Here is a 21,390-nt window from a genome sequence, read left to right as displayed (position 1 = left end):
TTTGTAAGATGAATTGATGAAAGTCCATCTCCCTCATTAAACTGTAAGGGAAAAATAATATGTGTTTTGCTCCCTAATTTACTACCAATGCTAAACATTTTGCCTGGCATATAGTTAATGTCTAAAAATGTGTATTGTTGAGTGAATGGGAACTGTTAACATAATGAAGCCAGCGTTAAAAACTAAGTGTGCTGAACTCAAAAGCCCATGCTCTTGTCCACTGTATCATGTTGTCCATTTTTCCCAGCTCAAAAAATAGTACTATTTAGCTAAAGTAGTATTTTACTCAATTTTCAACCTACTTGGTTTGGCACAGAAAATTATAGTCCTCAGCCATTTTTCTCCTTCTGGGCTTAGACTGATACAGCATAGCACTCTCCAACCAAAACCCAAGAAATTGTAGGTTAGAAGTATCCCTCTCCCTCCATGCCTTACAAGGTGAGGTATTGGAGAAATTCCCTTTGTTATTCTCTAGGAAGTACATTTTCCTGCTTTTTTTTTTTTTTTTTTTAATCATACCTAGTTTTCTCTGGCCTATAGATCCCAGGTCCCATTTTGTTTCCCTATCTTTGAAGTAATTTTTAAAAATTGCTAAATACTTTGAAGATACTCATTGTAGTAAAGACCTTTTATTACATAAATATAATCTATATGGTTTCTACATAATGTGGTAAAAATAATTGTTTCAATTAAGAATTTATTCTACTTATTGAAATGACTTTGTGAAGTAATTCATTTTGTGATTTATCTCAGTTTTAGAACATAGCATCTAATATTCATTTTATCCACATGTGTGTTTGTGTGTGTATGTATAGCTCCTGTTTAATTCTATATCTTCAGGCTCTACTTAAGATCTTGAATTGTACTTGTGCCATATAAGTTGAATTCAAGCAACACTCTGGCATAAATGCTACCTCCATGAAATCTTAAGCTATCACATTTGGTAATTTAAAAACTTCAAGTAATGCTATCCTTTGTTGTCTTTTTTGTACATGTGAAACAGCTACTTCTGGCTGAAATTTTTATTAACATTTTCTTATTTGACATTATATAAATTGTATATTTTGACAAGTTTTTCAAACAAATTATAACATAAAAATAGTAGTTTAAATATCAACAGACAAGGTTTAGGGCAGGATATGCTCTAATTGACAAACATTTACTGTGGTTAATTTACTAAGTCATTCAGTAAATAAAATAAAGTCCTTTAACTGCAATTGTTAACTTGATCACATTGTATAGAGTCCATTCTGTAAAGTCCATAACTAAAGGAAATGTCTTAATTGTGATAGTTATTTTCAAAGCGTTTAGCAATGTTTACAGTGTTGAAAATGCAGGTAAACAAACAAAAATCTCTAATTTACCCACTACAGATAACCAATGTTAACACCAAAAAAGTTCTCCCTTACTTTTATGTATTTATGCATGTGTGTATAAACATACAGAGCAATTTTCGCAAAAGAGTAATCAAAATAAAAAGATATTTATTATCTGCTTCAAAACTTAAAAGTCATGTATTGTTGTTATGCCAAATGTAAGTTCATCTACATCATTTTAAAAAGCTGAATTCTATAGTACTTGCTTGAGTATACATACTTTTATGTCCTCTACTGCTGTAATATGTTTATAACTTTTGTCTTATAAGGAACATTTTATGTTATAAAGAACACGAAGAACATCCATGAAGCTAAGTCTTTGAGCTTTTCCCTAATGTATTGCTTTAGGGCAAATACCTAAGAGAGAAATTAGCCATTAAAAAGTATGCACTGCTTGTTTGTGTGAGTTGGTCAGTTCTTCCATAGCTGCTCTAAATTAACCAAAGAAGTAACGAACTAATAAACAAGTACAACTCGGGTGCCCAATCTAACTCAAAAAGTAATATGTTGACAGACTACCATGTCTCAGACATTGTTTCTTTAAATATCTCAGGTGCTGTGAAGTGTGTGAAAGAAATAAATGATAAACTCTTTACTCTCAGTACAAGAATAACACAGCACATAATTTGAAAACAAATGAGTGTGACAGTATTTAGAAAAGCAAGTAAATATAATAAAAGTTTAAGAAGACAGTGTCATAAGGGCAGGCTGATTAGTTAGGAAACAGTATATAAAGGAAATGGTTTCAAGAGGAAGATAGGGTTTTAAGATTTAGTGGCCAAGGGGTAATCTTTCAAAGTGGAGGAAATAACATCAACCAAAGCAGAAATTAGAACCATATGTGCAGAGCACATTAGAATAAGCAAAAGACCCATGTGGAGGAATAATTAGGAAGTGAAGATTGTTGGTTACATGTGCTGAGGATGTGTTGTAGAAATTCTAAGCCTAGGCAGAGGATGTTACACTTGATATCTGTAGCAGCTGAGAGCCAGGGTAGGTTCTTGAGCAAAGCAGATGGAGATTTAATGATACCACACTCTTAAAAGTTTGTTATCATAAAGCAATTAATTTGACATAAGAGGGTAAGGTCAGGAAAGGTGTTGGCAGTAGAAATGGCATACATTTGCATTACAGATACATTATTATATATTGTTAAGAAACATGTACAGAAACTAGCCATAGCTTAAGCAGGAAACAAAGAAGGAAGAGAAAAAGATGACTTCCATTTTTCTCTATATCTAGAAGAATATTACCCATGTTAGAAATGGGAATTAAGGAGATTTAAGCTCCATAAGGCCCATGCACTTCAGCCAAAACCATGTGATATTTTAAAATTCTCTCTTAGTAGATACGATGGATATTCTCTGTTTGTTTCCCCAAATATTCTCTCCACTCCTTACTCTATTCCATACTCTAAGAGATTAATCTCTGTAAATTCCATAAACCAAGCTCACTTGATCTCTGACTTCAGGTTAGGTTAGAGAGGCTACATCAGGATGTCAGAAGAGCACAAGAGAGACAGGTCAAGATATTTATTCACCTGTTTCCTTCCATGCTAGTTGCAACATGGTCCTACTTGTACTGGGGTAAATCTTAAAGTCACAGGCTTCCTCAAATTCCAGTAGAGCTAAGAGTGGTCAGGGGTTCCTCTCTGTTTTTCACCCCAGGGTGTTTTACCTATCCATTGGTTTTCATTAACCTTTCCAACACTTGGTAATTTTTTTTTTTTTTTTTTAATCACACACTCTTCAATTATCCCTTTTGTGACAAAGCTATCAATTACTTGCTGGAGTACTGAGTGACAAAAGAACCAGGGTGCAAGTGTCTTGAGTTTTCTAAGTAAGGGCATGTCATTGCTGATGTTCAATATACCTCATGGCAAACTTTGGATGATCAGAGAGAAGAGGCTCAAGTACAACAAGGAAATGTAACCTTTTCGATAAGAGTTCAGCACATATGGCAATAATTTCATGACAATAATTAACCAGCACATTCAAAATGGAATCATACATATTTTTATTCCCGATAAGAAATATTCCTTTTAAAAATGAATCTTTAAAACTTCAAAATGAAATATGATAAACAAAATCTTTTACAGTTTGACAGCTAAGAGTTGGCAAAAGTGACATAATTCGTAACCATACTAGTAGTTTGCTGTCAGCCAAAATTACTATTAAAAAGAAAACTCATATCTAGTTAATACCAGATCACTGAGCCAAAACCACATAAGATTGGGGTAAGGCTAGATGCTGTTGAAAATAGGCACAGGAATCTTATTCTTTGGAATTTGGAATGGAAAAAGACATGCATGTGCAATAGCTCTGTTAGTTTAATAAGTGCAATGTTGAGATTTTTTTCCAACATAAACAATGACTATGAGCATCACAATGAACTAGCAAAATCTCAGCTTGACAATATATGTCCATTTTTAATAAGATTAGACAGAGGTTTGAAAGTGAGATCAAGGTGAAATAAATATTATTCAACAGGTTTTATTAAAACAATACGTTGGTTCAATTTTTTTCTTTATAGCAAGTAATTTCATTAACTTATTAAATAAATATTAACATTAATTAAACAACATGTAGCAAGTCCCAGGCCCTGTCCTAGGCACAGAGAACATAAAGGCGAGAAAGGCCAATAAAGTCTTTGCACTCCTATATCCAAAAATTACTCAGGGAAGACAGAAAATTGAAAAAAAAGGTATTGCATATTAAGGCCCTGTTATGAAAAGAAAACAGGACACTGTACACTTATGAAAAATATGAAATTATAACCATAACTGTTCTGACTATATAATAATTTCCTGATAATAATAAGTTTTGTGATTAAGTAAATCTATTCTAGAGTCAAACTACCTAGGCTCAGGTTCCCATTAACACCTTTTAGTAACACGACTTCAGGCAAAACATGTCTCCCCTTCCTCAGGTTCTTCATCGGTAAAATGGGATAAAAATAGATCTTACTTCATGGCATCATTGTTAGTTAATACATGCGAAGTTTGTGGAAAAATGCCTGGTACACAGTATTTATTATTTTAATATTTAAAAATCTAACATACCAGACCTTTAAGCTATTTGGGGCCCATATTTTGCTAATCCTCAAATAATGAAATGATTGTAGTAAAGTTTCAACATATATCTGCTGATATTATTACCTAGGTGAGTAAACAGAGAGATAAACTAACTAGAAACTTTGAAGTCAGTTTTTACTATCGTATTTGCAAGGCTAGACTGGTTAGTAAAACAAACCTCTAATTAGCAATCTAATAATAAAGACCATAGCATTTGATGTTGATAAGGATGATTAGTGATATTTCTTGACTATTACTTTGCTAAACACTTTGCATGTAATTTATGTCATTAATTCACCAAATTACTCTGTAACATAGGTATTTCTCTTTTTATAAATGAGAAAAATAAAGCTCAGGGAACAACAGGCAGACTCTGGCATGATAAATTCTTAACACATATTTGTGAATAAAAAGTAATAGAATAAATGCAAACTGCTTTAAGGATTTACCTTTAGCTCTTAAGCCAATTTATGTTCCTCTTTCTAATCAATGACTGCTATTAAAGCAGTTTGGGGAAGTTTTATAAATAGTTATCAAGTTTCTTCTTAGCCTCTGAAATTAGTTACATAGATTCCTGGGGTACCGCCAGGGGGAGAAAAGAGATGGGAAGACTTGCAAATTGGTAACCATTTTGGAATCTACCATAGTAATTCTGATGCATAATTTTTTGGGGGGAACACTGACCTAAGCATTGTTATAAATTTCCTTATGGAAAACTGTAGCATACTACCAATAAAGGTGTACACACTGTAGAATGTACAATATTCTCAATTAATAAAAACACAAAAGCAAGGAAAACATGTAATATTTCCAAATCATTATTTAAATTAAAAATGACAAACATAATAGTATGAGACTGATTTATAATTAGCAAATAAATAGAAACAAATTATTTATACAGATGTCTCATCTTGCTGTTTTATATTGTAAACTGCAGATCTACACTTGAGGAGCATTATCATTCTGGGCTCATTTAATTTTAAAGCATTTTCATTATATTATTTAATATTACAGGTATTCAGATCCTAGGAGACTAACAGGAGAGCATTCATTTTGACAGAGAAAAATATATGTAGTATTTTGAGTGTTCCTGATATAACTCATTTTAAAACATTTAACCCTTTCTTTTTCAGACAAGGATCCTTTACCCCATGTGAATTTCCACACTGGACAGAACACAAGAACATGAATTTCTTCTCAGATAGAGTTTTCCTGCATGACCATTCTTCTTGGGAGCATAGCCATCACCAGTCTAGCTACCCTGGGGTCACTTCTTTTTTTAACATGTTTTGATTCATTGGAGAATAGAGACATTCCTCAACTGTGAGAGGAGGCACATTGGAAATGAGGGAAAGAAATACTTGATTCTAAAACCAAGAGTCTAGAATCATACTCTCAAAATTGTAAGAGACCTAGAAATTACCTTTCTTAATATACATCTATTATATGAACCACTCTGTAATATTACAGGCATTCAGCATTTTTCTGGAACATCCCACTACCTTTCTTGAGGTGCTCTTCGTTATTTTCAAAAAATTTTAATTGAGACAAAAACTAATGCAAATGTTGACACAAAACTACCCGCCAACAATTTCCATTCCAAGTTCCTCCACTTGGAGTGCCTTTTCCCACCCTGAATTGTAATAAGCAACATCTACAGAGGTTTACTATATGCCAGAACTATTGTCATCTTACAGAAGGAATGGTAAAGCACCAGTAAGTTGAGGAGCATGCAGCTGATAAAGTCAGAGACACAATTGATCTTGAGGATCATTTGTGAAGGGAGACGTCCTGTGATTTAATGGCTCCTTCACTTACTCATTTATTCATCAAACATAGATGCAGGACATTGAAAATGCCAACATGCTTAGAAAAAAATGAAACTGTTAATATAGGTTATTTTTGGATAGTCAGGTTATAGATGATTTTTATTTTGCTAAATTTTTCTATTTAAATTTTGTTTTTAAATAATGAGTGCATATTACTTGTGCACTAAGAAAAACATAGAAATATGTTTTTATTAATTAGTGAACTTATTTTTTTGAGATAGGGTCTGACTCTGTCATCTAGGCTGGATGGAGTACAGTGGTGAAATCACAGCTCACTGCAACCTCAGACTCCCAGGCTCAAGCCACTTCCCATCTTAGCCTCCTGAGGAGCTGTGACTCCAGGGACTCCAGGTGCATGCCACCATGCCTGGCTAATTTTTTTATTTTTTGTGGAGATGGGGGTTTTGCCATGATGTCCAGGCTGGTCTCGAACTCCTAAGCTCAAACGATCTGCCCATCTCAGACTCTTCAAGTGCTGGGATTATAGGCTCAAGCCACCACGCCCAGCCTAGAAATATATTTTAAAAGCAAATAAAAATGACAGGAGATGGCAGGGTTGCACAAAGGCATTTGGGAACCTTAAACCTAGGTTTCTGCCTTGCAGTAAGGACTGTGGAAGACAGTCCTAGAAATTGTGTAAATATATATCACTTACTGAATAATGGCCACCCAAAGATGTCAGGTCCTAATCCCTGAAACCTAGAAATGTTACTTTATTAGAAAAGAGGGCCTTTGCAGATGTGATCAAAGAGCACGACAGAGAGATTATCCAGGATTATCTGGATGGGCCCTAAATCTAGTAGGAAGTGTCCTTATAAGAGAAACAGGGAGATTTGGTTCACACACACAGGAGAGGCTACATGAACATGGAGGCAGAGATGGGTATGACACAGCCACAATCCAAGGATTGCTGACAGTCACCAGAAGCTGGAAATGAAAAGGAACAGATTTTCCCCCAAACCCTCAGAAGACAGTCCATAAATGTCTTTTGTTTTAATCCACCAAATTTGTGACAATCTGTTACAACAGCCAAGGGAAACTAATACAAAAGAGGTGGCAACAACACTTCCAATGACCTAGAAAGCAGCATTTAAACAGCTGGGGTTTTAAAATGAGTCCACCTTAAATCCTCAAATATTGGCAAATGGTCCTAACTTTTAATTAGCCAATCATTTTTGGGGAGAATCCAGAGTGTGCAAGGCATTCAGAGAGGTGGTAACCAAAGAAAATCCTTTCTTACGCCACCATCTCCTCTCTTTAATAGGAGGAAACTGTTGGCCGGGCGCGGTGGCTCAAGCCTGTCATCCCAGCACTTTGGGAGGCAGAGACGGGTGGATCACGAGGTCAAGAGATCGAGACCATCCTGGTGAACACGGTGAAACCCCGTCTACACTAAAAAAATACAAAAAACTAGTCGGGCGAGATGGTGGGCCCCTGTAGTCCCAGCTACTCTGGAGGCTGAGGCAGGAGAATGGCGTAAATCCGGGAGGCGGAGCTTGCAGTGAGCTGAGATCGTGCCACTGCACTCCAGCCTGGGCGACAGAGCGAGACTCTGTCTCAAAAAAAAAAAAAAAAATAGGAGGAAACTGTTAAACCAATGGCACGTTAATGTCCTTGGAACCCCAAGGCAGAGTATCTGTGGTAAGAAACTGAGTTCAATTACTAAATGTCGTTTTACAACTTTTATTATTTCTCAACTAGGAAAAGAAATGTGAACTGTTCAGGGGATGGTGTATGACACATGTCTGAAGCAAAGTCTACGGCAATATACAAAAAGAAAAAGAATAGGGAGGGTTTCGAAATTTGTGTCTCATTATGAAACAGAAATGTGAAGAGCAAAAAACAGTCATAGCTATACAATATTTATTATGGGAAACTCTAGGACTCTACAGAGAAGGGCCCAATACACCATTATCTGTGGACCAGAAAATTGATGATAAAATAGCCTCATTTGAGATCTTATTTTAATTAACTAATAAACCCTCTGTGTGTTTAAAAAATGAAGTGGAAAGGACCTAGAATTAACTTGGAAAGAAACTATATAATCTCTAAGTCTGGAGTACCAGAATAACCTGATACGCCGAATACAATGACCTTGCTAATTTTTTAACGACCAAGTAAAATTGTTTTATAGCCAGGTTAATAATTTTCCACATATTTGAATCTTAAATTTAGAAAGTTTCACAGGGAGAATAATGTCTCAGCAGAAAGAAAGCAATTTAGAACTTAATCACACAGATGCTTTTGACATTCTGAATTTGATTTTTAAAAAATCAATTTGATGTAAACTTTTAATACAGTTTTCATTTTTAAACCAAGATAATATTTTATCTATTCATAGATTAAAATTAAAAATAAAAGTAATATGCAGAGAAAACGTATTTCACAAAAACGTTAATACTTTCGCTATATGGTTGTTTTTTTTTAAGTTTTAAATTTAGGGGTACATGTCTGGGTTTGTCATGGGGGTTTGTTATATAGATTATTTTGTCACCCAGGTACTAAGCCTAGTACCCAATAGTTATTTTTCCCACTCTTCTCCCTCCTTCCACCCTCTACCCTCCAATAGGCCTCAGTGTCTGTTGTTCCCCTCTATGTGTCCATGTGTTCTCATCATTTAGCTCCCACTTATAAGTGAGAACATCTGATATTGGTTTTCTGTTCCTGCATTAGTTTTCTAAGGATAATGATCTCCAGCTCCATCCATGTACCGCTAAAGGACATGATCTTGTTCTTCTTTTATAGCTGCATAGCATTCCATGGTATATGTGTACCACATTTTCTTTATTTAATCTACATGGGTATTTGCTATTGTAAATAGTGTTTCAATGAACATACACGTGTATTGTCTTTATGACAGAATGATTAATCTTCCTTTGGGTACATACACAGTAATGGGATTGCTGGGTCGAATGGTAGTTCTGTCCCACCAAGAGTGTATACGCATTCCTTTTTCTCAGCAACCTTGTCAGCAACTGTTATTTTTTTATGTTTTAATAACAGCAATTCTGACGGGTATGAGACGGTGTCCCACCGTGATTTTGATTTGCATTTCTCTAATGATCAGTGATGTTGAACTCTTTTTCCACATAGTTTTTTGCTGCACATGTGTCTTCCTTTGAAAAGTGGTCATGGCCTTTGTCCACGTTTTAATGGGGCTTGTTTTTTCTTGTAAATTTTTTGAAGTTCCTTATAGATGCTAGATGTTGGACCTTTGTCAGATGCATAGTTTGCAAATTTTTCTCCCATTCTGTAAGTCATCTCTTTACTCTGTTGATAGCTTCTTTTGCTGTGCAGAAACTGTTTAGTTTAATTAGATGCCATTTGTCAATTTTTGCTTTTGTTGCTTTTGGTGTCTTTGTCATGAAACATTTGCCTGTTCCTATGTCCAGAATGATATTGCCTAGGTTGTCTTCCAGGGTTTTTACAGTTTGGGGTTTTACATTTGATCCATTTTGAGTTGATTTTTATATACGTTATAAGGAAGGGGTCCAGTTTCAATATCCTGCATATGGCTAGCCAGTTATCCCACTACCATTTATTGAATAAGTCCTTTCCCCACTGCTTGTTTTTGTCAGCTTTGTTGAAAATCAGATGGTTGTACGTGTGCAACCGTATTTCTGGGTTCTATTCTGTTCCATTGGTCTATGTGTCTGTTTTTGAACCAGTACTGTGCTATTTTGATAGTATAATTTGAAGTTGGATAGTGTGATGCCTCCAGCTTTGTTCTTTTTGCTTAGGACTGCCTTAGCTATTTGGGCTGTATTTTTTAGTTCCATATAAATGTTTAAATATTTTATTTTTCTAGTTCGGAGAAGAACACCATTGGTAATTTGATAGAAAAAGCTTTGAATCTATAAATTGATTTGGGAAGTATGGCCATTTTAATGATATTAGTTCTTCCTATCAATGAGCATGGAATGTTTTTCCATTTGTTTGTATCATCTCTGATTTTTCTGAGCAGTGGTTTGTAGTTCTCCTTGTAGAGATCTTTCACTTCCCTGGCTAGCTGTATTCCTAGGTACTTTATTCTTTTAGGGGCAATTGTGAAAGGGACTGTGTTCCTGATTTGGTTTGTGGCTTGATTGTTGTTGGTATATAGGAATGCTAGTAATTTTTGTACATTTTGTATCCTGAAACTTTGCTGAAGTTGTGTATCAGGTGAAGGAGATTTCTTTATTTGTGTGCTGACAAGGGGTCATTAAGAGAATGCTAAATTGAAGTGGTAATAGTAAATATTCTTAACTTAGTCCTAGTATTAAAATGTATGCTTTTAATATGCCATCACTGGTTACAATGATGACTGGAGGTTTTTTTTACAAGATACTGTGCTCTTTAACATTTTCAAGGGATTCCCCTCTATTCCTAATTTACTAAGAATTGTTTTGTTTTCATTTTAATATCAGGAATGGGTGTTACATTTTATTATTATTATTTTTATCTGTGGAGAAAATGATATGATATTGTATCTTGTGACATGTTATAATATTCATAATTATTAAATTTTAAGTGAATCAGAGCAGATACTATATGTATATAACCATTTCATTTATCTCCTGGACAACCAGCAAAATTTTACTTCCCAGGCACCTTTGCATTAGGTGAGATCATGTGACTGAGTTCTGACAACTACTAAGAAAGGTAGAAGGGTAGTGCTAATGGTATGTAGCCCTAAAATGCCATGCTTTCTTAAGACCTCAAGAATAGACCTACATTATATTTATTTATCTATCCTCAATAGTTTAAAGGGTACTGGGAATATAGAAGGCACAGATAAAAGTTTACTGAATGGCTGATTAAATGAAGCCACCTAATTTTTTGGAAAGTTTCAGTATGTGTAGAATAGGGATAATTTTAACAATGCATACTTAAACGAACATAGAGGATAACTTGGAGATTAAATAAGGCATGTGAAATTTGTAAACTGTAAGACTCAAGAGAAAATATAGTTTTATTTTATTCTTTTATTCTCCCAGGAGAATCTGTCAAATGATAATAGATATGAAGGTAAAATTGCTTTCTTAGGTGATTTGAGCTCTGTTTTATCAGAAGAATTTAAATATGATCTGAAAAACCCCTTGGTGGGGTTGTCAGGAAGGGGATGCCAACAGAATGCGCCCTCTGACTTCTTGACATCAGCTGTCCTTTCCAACTGAATTGCACCGTGATGGAATAGAGCAGGTAGGTGAGTAAGATATGCATTCATCAGGGTTATTTTTTAGTGAGGGAAGACAGTAAAGTGGATAGGAGGATAGGCTTGAGATTCTGACAAATTCATTTTAAATTCCAACTTCCATGTCCTAAATATATGACTTTGGGAAAATTGTTATAAATATCTGTACCTCTTGTTTTCTCATTAGTAAATGGACCTTTAAAAAAAAAATAGTCTAACACAGAGGGCTGTTTTGAGGTTTAAATAAAGTAATAGATGTGAAGTGCATAGCATAGTGCTGATCCATGGTTAGGGATTAGTAAATAACAGCCATTATATTAACATCATTTTTCTTTTAAGTCGTGTTTGGTAATTAATTTGGTAATTACTAGAACAGAGTTTTCATACTCCATAAACATCTATTATTATTATTTATATTTATGGTCTAATATTACCATACATATTGAAAAGTGATCACAAATATACATATATTACTCACAGTAATATATGCTGAAGAATAAACAAGGCCTGAACAAGAAAGTATTTGATGTGTCTGTGAGTTTTCAGGTTCATTTTGCAGGGAGATTTTCTTTGGCAAATTAGGAAATGAAGACCAGCAATCCTCTGACCTAGAACTAGTCCAAGTTCTGAACAGCAATTTCCTCAGCTCTCTCAGATCATTATGCCACTTACCAATGACAGGCAGGTGGAGATCGGAAAATAAGAAACCTATTATTTCCTTTCTTCTCTAAAAAAGAAATATACAATTAACAAGTAATTTATGACTTAAACCAGCTGCTTTGTGAGTACTCAGAACTCAAGATGCAATAGTCGTGCTGGTCTCCTTTTCTTTCCAGGTTGAGGTAATCAACTTTCATTCTTGTGCCAGAGACATCAGTGACCTAATTTTTGCCTGGGACAATAAATGGTCCAACGTTAATAATGTTCATTAGCGGTCCATTCTTTTTTTCAAGAAAATAGCACATATTGGGTCCTGCACATATGTCCAAAGGGCAGAAACTCTTTTCAACTATTTCTATTTCTAACAAAAAATAAAAAATCTATAAGGGATCCCTACTTGTTATTACCTATGTGTTTATCCAGAAGTTTCTGAGGATCTAAAGTCTGAATTTAAAATCAGCTTGTATTTTATGATTATTATAACCACCAAAGTATCAATGGTGCATATTATTGAAAATATTTTGCTAGACATGGTGAAAATGAAAGTTAACGATTCTTATCTCCATCAAAACAAAATACTAATTCAAGAAGCACAAAGAAGAGTTCAAACATTTCTCTGGTGAGGGGGAAAAGAAGGACAAACAGATCATCTATATTTCAGCATTCTCTTTACCCACAAAATCTGGTAAAAATATTTCCTTGCATGGGTGTATAGCAGTGATATTAGCAAAAAAATCTGAATTTAAAATACTGTAAAGGCTGGATATGGTGGCTGATGCCTGTAATCCTATCAATCAGTTTGGGAGGGCAAGGTGGGAGGATTTTTTGGCCCCAGGAGGTAACAGCAAGGGCAATATAGTAAGACTCTGTCTCTACAAAAAATTTTTAAAAATTAGCCAGGCTTGGAAACATGCTCCTATAGCTCTGATTACTCAGGAGGCTGAGGCAGGAGGATAACTTTAGCCCAGGAGTTCAAGGCTACAGTGAGCTATGATTGTACCACTGCACTTTAGCTGGGTGACAGAGCAAGACCCTGTCTTAAAACAACAGCAAAAACCACTATAAATAAAATAAGGTGTTCATTTAATATATCTCAAAAATACATCTTTTTGGCAGGGTGCAGTGGCTCAGGCCTGTAATCCCAGCACTTTGGGAGGCCGAGGTGGGTGGATCACGAGGTCAGGAGTTTGAGACCAGCCTGACCAACATGGTGAAATCCCGACTCTGCTAAAAATACAAAAATTAGACAGGCGTGGTGGTCCCTGCCTATAACCCCAGCTACTCAGGAGGCTGAGGCAGGAGAACCGCTTGAACCCAGGAGGTGGAGCTTGTAGTGAGCTGAGATCACACCACTGCACTCCAGTCTGGATGACAGAGTGAGGCTCCGTCTCAAAACAAAAACAAAAACAAAACCATCTTTTTGAAAAGCATGTATTTCAGGGAAATGTGTTTTGTGTCTAGTGGAAATCTGTTTCACTAGATTTTTAAAGTATATTAATGATGGTTAGTTATAGAAAAATGTTGATATAAAAGTGCACTCTATATTAAAATTTCTTATTATGACAGATGAGTTTTAGTAAGCAAGATGAAATTTTACATTATCAGTTCTTCTTAACTAGTAGTTTTCACAATATATTAAGCATTTTTATTTAATAATCAAGCAAAATATATTTTTATTAAATTACTTTAAAATATGGCATATCTAGTGATTGAATGGATGTAATATTTAACAGATTGGAAGTCCATCAAAAAAAAAAAGAATTTCTCTAACAATTTTACACCTACACATCACATAAAGTACTTTAGTTACTCAGTTCATCCTCCTACCAATGCCTGAATTCTGTCTTCAACCAGCTGGAGGAAGATCTCTTCATAGTGGTGACCTCGATCTTTTTAAAGTTCTACTTCATACCCAGCTGAAATCTAGCTCTTGCGAATATCTGTGCCCTCTCCCCTGCAACAATTGGCTGAGAATATCCTCTGGTTCTTGACATCTTTAAAGACACCTGCCATGCCCACATTGTCTTCCTTTCCCCTCTTGATATCTTATTCATCTGTTAAGAAAAATTAACCTCCAGACCCCTCATGACCCAGATATTCCACCATGCTTATTTGTCACTGTAACTGTTACAACATGGTGCTCTAAAACACTGTCCAACATGAGAAGCCACAGAAGAGAGAATAAAAACATGAATTCTGGAGTCAAACTGTCTTTTTTCACATATAAACTTTCCTCCTTGTTAGGTACAACTTTGAGCAAGTTCCTGACCCTCTCTGTGCCTCATTCTCTTCATCTATAAAGTACAGATAATACTAGCAATTAACTCATGACCGTTGATAGCTGAACACGATGCCTGCATGTGGTAAGCACGTGAAAACATGCTCATTTCTAAAAACGTTGGACTATAACCTTCCCTATCTACACAATAGAATTCAATCAAAAGGTTCTGAAATTTTGCTAACTCTACAGGTGTTCTGATGACATTGTTGTTGCTCACAGTGAGTGTCTAGTCACTTTCCACAGGAATATTTACATGCATGCAAGTGATATTATATTCATTCAAGTAATTATTGAACTTAAATATGTATGTGCCTTATTTTTATATGTATATTTGTATATCTTGTTTAAATTTTCTTGTTGGTTTGAGTCAAAAAATTAAATTTTAAAGTATAGTATCTGTCATTTGTGTAAATTTAATACTTTACAAAGAATTTTTAAATATATCTTAAGTAAACTTGGTAAAAATCTCATATTTAATTAATTTTTTAATTTGCATTTTCTCCTTTTATATTTTTTAATTTGGGATACATCTTATAGACAATAGTAGATCATAATTCAAATTATAGTGTGTTATTATTCTTAGTAACACCTAAAATGATGGCATGTCTTACATTTGATTTGGTCTGACATTAACTGAACCGTAGTTTAAATGTGAAGAATGGGCATATTAATCATAAAAAGCAACAAAATCTAAAGGAAACTCTTTATCTTTTCTACTTTCCTAAGTGATTCCATTCTACTTAGATTCATCCACTCCAAACTTTTAAAACTTATTGACCCTTGGTCAATCAAAGTACCTTATGATGTTTTCTTACTTTTCATTTAAAAAAATATTCTATCTGGTTGCTAATATCTTCAAAAATCTTTAATAAGCCCTACTATCTGCCGATAAGTTATTGAGGATATAGTACTTAAAAACAAAGAACAAAATATAAATTAACAAAAACAAAATGTAGATCTTGTCCTCGGAGTTTCCTTTGTAATGAACAAAGAGAAATATATGCCATAAGATGTCACATATTACTTAAAGTTGTTCAAAATATTTTTAAATAAATGAAGACAAAGAACTGAGTGTCATAGTTTTTAATCCCTCCACAGGTCACAGCACATTGGCTTATATACTGTAAATGGACAATACATTCAGTACTTCATGAAGGTTATTTGGCAAAAGCTACATTTAGATATTGCCCAACTTCTCCTATCACTACCATATTTTCTCTTATTTTTTGATGGCCTCCATTCCAAAACTATCTTATAAAATAATTTTCTCATCATGGTCAATAAATTTTAACTCATAAATAAGGGGTTTGATGCTAACACTTCAACGCATTCTCATAAGCATTTTTAGAAACCTGAAGTTGAGGAAGAAATGGTTTCTTTGACTAAAAGGCTGGAAGCTACAACGGTAGAAAGAAGATATACTGAAGTACAGCATTAAAAATGTGTATGCAAATGTACACAGTGGATCTACTAATAAATCTGACAAATGGGGTACAACCTAAATATTTTTCAGCAGGTGACTGGACAAAAAATCTGTGATACATCCATACAATTGAATTGACTACTACTCTATATTGAAAAGTAAGGAGCTACTGGTAACACACAATAGCACGAAAGAATTTCAGGTGCATTATGTTCAATGAAAGATGACAGGCTCAAAGGTTACATGCTATAGATTGCATAATATAATATTCTGGCAAAGATAAAACTGCAGGGACAGAAAATATATCAGTCATTACCAGGGGTGGAGGGTGGGGGAGGGGTTGACTATGAAGGGGCAAAGGGGACTTTTTGGGGGGTAGCATAACTGTTCTATAACTTGATTGTGGTAGTGATTACATAACTGTATGTAAATTATACCTCAATAAACCTGACTTTTAAAATGCAGTGTTGTTGATGCTCTGGGGTGTCAGAGAGTGCCTTAGTCTGTTTGGGTTGCTATAACAACATACCACAGACTGAATGACTTGTAAAAAAGATAAATGTCTTTCTCATAGTTCTGGAGGTTGAGAAGTCCAATATCAAGGTGCCAGCAGATTTGGTGTCTAGTCAGGGTCAGCTTTCTAGATGGCAGTCTTTTTGCTGTTACCTCACATGGCAGAAAGGGCAAGGATCTCTCTGGGGCTTCTTTGATAAGGACACAAATCTCATTCTTGAGTGCACTACCCTCATGATGTCATCAACTCCCCCAAGTTCCCACCTTCTCATATCATTATCTTGGGGGTATTTCGATGTGTGAATGTAGTAGGGGACACTAACTGCAAACATTCAGAACATAGAAGAGGGTTGCCCACTGCTGCCAGCCAAGTCAACGTAAAACAGCACTTCATCCTTACTGGGTGTCTAGGACCATCTGTCATCTCATCTCACCTACCCTGAACATCTACCACACTCAATGCAGAGAAAATAGTAGTGTCTCTGACATGACACGTACTAAAAATACGTGTAGAATGAGAAGTTTAATAAATGAATAAAACCATGTGAATGAATTTCTTATATGTCTATGGTCTTGGTGACCAGGCAACTTTTAATTATTCTATTTCCATTGACTTAAAGGATAAAATTTGCTTCTTTCATAGTCTCATTTTTATCAACAATGACCCTCTTGTTTCAGTCATAATCTTGGTAGGATCCTTAGTTTCCTTTATATTCATTTTTCTCCTTCACCCTCCCAATAAGTGGGCTTCTCTTCTCTATTCTTTCCCCTAAGTAAATTCTCCTTTCACATGCTTCTTGGTGGTGGTCTCACTTCTGACCTCCACCTCTGCCCACCTCTGTCCATCACAGCTGGCCACAAAGAGCCTTCCCTGTCACTGTTCTGAGTATATTTTGTATTTCTCAGACCCCTTCATGGGTCACTTATAACAATTAAAATTTCTGTTTATGCTTACTTGCAGGTTGTTAATGAAGCTGGGGGACTGTAGATACTAGAGCTTCAATATACACATACAACAACCAAAGTCATGTAAAACTAAGCATCATCTACATTTTCACAATAATGAAAACTGAAGTGAAATATTCAAAACTGAGTACAGATGATGCTGTAAATTAAATATGCATTTAAATATTGACAATCTAGTCATATATTCTGCAAACAACCTCATTACAGGACATCAAAACTCACAAACCCCAGGGCGAACAAATGCAAAACAGAAGACAACATTTATATTTTTGTTTCTTGTATTTCATTGAATAATTTACTGATAATTTGTGTAAAAAAGTTTATCATATTGGAGACTAATTTTTTATTATTTCAAGAGTGTATTTTATAATACTTTAGAGCCTACAAAATATGAATATATGTTAATGTACATGAAAAGATTTCAAAAATACATTTAAGAAACAAATTTTATAAAATAGCTGTCGAAAATGTTAATTATTAATTAAATTGATATGTTTGCTATGCTGCTAATAACCTAAAACAATCATGTCAAGGTATGCATTATTCTAATTTTAAGAACGTCGCATCTGTATAAATACAATGTACATCTGTTTCTCTAGGCAGAAGAAGAAAAGTAGATATTTTTTGAAAACTTGTTTCACTTCTCTGTTTTGTTCTGCCTTTTCACCAAAACATAATAGAATGTACTTCCCCTTTTAAGTTACTTCTCTTCCTTTGTCTATATATTTACATATGCTAGAGTCATAAAGAGAAAATCTTTATTACATATGTCAGTGTATATATTATATACATACATCTTATAACTAGAGAGAAAGGAAAAAGAGAGACACACATTCACAGGCTGACTGGAATGCAGGGGAGATGAAACAACCTTTCAGAAGAAAAATATGTACCATGGGTTTATGGACTTTTGGACAGTCTTCCTTAGACTCAGGAACTGAGTCCAAATCTCTGGTTATTTTGTTCTCTCAAACAAGACATGAAGGAAGTATGATCTGACCACATTGCAGATGGTTTGGATAATCAGCATTCAAAAAAGAATTTTTATTAAATCCATTTACCATATGTTTCCATTAAGCTGGAGCCTCTATTGTATTATACAAACACACATAGTACACACATATCTATATATGAATCTTGATGTCACTAACTCTATACTTTGTGCTAATGTAAGAGCTTACTGTGTTCCTGAACATCTGTCAGGACCACCCAAGAAATTCTGAATTGTAAAAAGAAAAAATTTCAATCAGCCAAAATCTGACCAGATAAGACATGAAATATCAGGACAGGCTTTTGTATTTGTGACAACTGTCCCAAATCCTTCATTGATTGACATATTTATTTTACAGTAGGATGCAACCACTGTAAAATAATTGCCATCTTAAGATGCATAAGGTATAGTTTTTCTGAAAAGATGCAAACAACAAAATTGACAACCAAAACAAAACAAGATGACATTGGAGACTCAGGGTGGGAAAAGTTGAGAGAGGGGTGAGGGAAAAAAGACTACATATTGGGCACAGTGTACAGTGTTCAGGTGATGGGTGCACTAAAATCTCAGAAGTCACCACTAAAGAACTTACCCATGTAACCAAAACCTGCCTGTATGCAAAAAGTATTGAAATAAAAAACTAAAACAAAACAAAAGGATATGAGGCAAGGAATATAATAAACAGATAGTGTGATTAAGAAGATAAAATGTGTTTTAGGTCTGGTGTGGCCATACGCAAGAAGAAATACAAGTAGTTGATAGAGGGAGAGATAACAGCAAGTGGTCACTATCACATCTCCTTTGCTATAAACCTTTTCTTTAAAAATCCTGTAATTATGATGACAGAGAGACTAATGAAATACTCAAAAGTTATTCACTTGATTTCTTATAATGCAATATTTCTTCCAATTCAAGATCATCTTAATTCATGAATTTCCAAGGAGAAAAATTTCTCAAGGAATAAATATTGCAAATTATGTCTACATAAAAAATACAACAGCATGAAACAAATAAAGAGAAATATTTTATTTTTGTTTTGCCTGCTGGAAGATATTATAAAAAGGAAAATATACCAGATACATTTCAAAAATAGAGTGATTTTCCATTTTTTTCTCTAGTGATATCTTACATTCACCATGTCTACTTTACATCAAACTCTTAATAATAAAAGGGTCTTTTTAGTGGACTCAGTATAAGTTCATGTTTCAAGCTCAGACTTCTAACCTTGATTTGTTATTTATATATACTGCTCTTTCTCTACTTGGATATCTAACACACAACATTAAGTGGACACAAACAGAACTAAGCTCTTTAACCACCACCTTCCCAACCACCATTACCACCATCAGCCTGCTCCCCCTGTAATCCTTCCCATCTCCATTGATGGCAATTTTGTCTTTCAGGGTATTCAGCCAAAAATCTTGAAGTTACTTTTGACTTTCCTCTTTTACACCATGTCAGGTGCATTAGCAACTCCTTTTGGCTTCTTCTTCCTTCTTCCCTTCCTTCCTCCTTCTTCCTTCCTCTTTCTTCCTTCCTCCTTCCTCCTTCTCCTTCTCCTTCTCCTTTTCCTTCTCCTTCTCCTTCTTTTTTTTTTGAGACAGACTCTCACTCTTTTCCCCAGGGAGGAGTGCAGTGGCATGATCTTGGTTCACTGCAACTTACGCCTCCCGGGTTCAAGCAATTCTCCCTGCCTCAGCCTCCCCGGTAGCTGGAATTACAGGCACCCATCCTTACACCCAGCTAATTTTTATATTTTTAGATTAGCCAGGCTAGTCTCAAACTCCTGACCTCAGGTGATCCACCCACCTCTGCCTCCCAAACTGCTGGGATTACAGGTGTGAGGCACCACGTCCGGCCCAGCTCTATCTTCAAAACAGATGTATTGGTTACTTATTACCTCTACTGTGTGATCTCCTCAGGAAAGTAAAAATCACTGCTAAGTATGAGCTTTACAATCTCAATTCAGTTTGTTTAACATAGTGTTTCCTTAATATTATTAATTTTTAATGGATAAATGTAACATTTTCCTATAGATAACTTTGTAGCTGTGATTTTATTCACTCAATAATATATATTAAATGCCTACTATGGACCAGGCACTATTCTAGGTACTTTGGATATGTCAGTGAATGAAATAAAGATCTCAGTCCTAGTGGATCATATACTTAATGGGAGACAGACAATAAACAATACACAAAATGAGTACATTATGCACTATCTTAGAAAATGGTAATGACTATTGGGAAAAGGAAAAACAGTAGAGGAAGTGAAGTCAGGAGTTATAGCAGGGCGGGGAGGGTGTTGGTTAACAGTATTAAATAGGGTGGTCAGGATGTCTTTCTGAAAAGCAAATTAAAAAAAAAAAATTACTGAGACAGGGTCTCGCTCTGTTGCCCAGGCTGGAGTGCAGTGGCATGATCATAGCTCACTGCAGCCTCGACCTCCCAGGTTCAAGTGATCCTCCCACATCAGCCTCCCAACTAGCTGAGACTACAGGCATGCACCACCACATCTGGCTAACTTTTTTGAAAAATTATTTTTTGTAGAGACAGGATATCATTACGTTGACCAGGCTGGTCTCCAACACCTGGGCTCAAGTGATCCTTCCACCTCAGCCTCCCATAGTGTTGGGATTACAGGTGTGAGCCACTGCCCAGTTTGAAAAATGAAAATTTTTAATGGACACTTGTCAGTTTGATTTCCTTCTGCATATCTAGGAAGAAGACTAACAAGGAGATGCCAATAATAAAATAACATATACTGCTGTAGTCTCTGATTCAAATCTTTCTCTATATCCATCAAAGGATCATGTTTGAAAGGGAAAAAGCAAAGAATAGATGGGACAAGGATGCAACCAAAAATACCCACTTATAAGCTGAATATTTGTGTCTCCTCAGAATTCATATGTTGAAGTCGTAATCCCCAAAGTAATGGTAATTGGAGATGGAGACTTTAGGAGGTACTTTTAGATAAGGTCATAAGGGTGTAACCTTCATGATGGGATTAGGGCCCTAATTCTTGCAGTGCTATAAAGAAATACTTGAGACTGGGTAATTTTTAAGAAAATAGGTTCAAATGGCTCATGGTTCTGCAGGCTATACA

The 21,390-nt window shown here is 35.2% G+C and overlaps 1 protein-coding gene across 2 annotated transcripts in view; it reads right to left on the bottom strand.

Annotated features, from left to right (window-relative positions):
* The window catches only part of ARHGAP24 (Rho GTPase activating protein 24), a 539,142-nt gene that overhangs the window by 289,457 nt on the left and 228,295 nt on the right, over positions 1-21,390 (bottom strand). The window lies entirely within an intron of this gene.

This window comes from Colobus angolensis, unplaced genomic scaffold, assembly GCF_000951035.1.
Source record: "Colobus angolensis palliatus isolate OR3802 unplaced genomic scaffold, Cang.pa_1.0 Scaffold328, whole genome shotgun sequence".
Taxonomy (NCBI): Eukaryota; Metazoa; Chordata; class Mammalia; order Primates; family Cercopithecidae; genus Colobus; species Colobus angolensis.
Note: the sequence above shows the minus strand (reverse complement) of the source record. Positions and strands in the feature narration are given on the sequence as shown.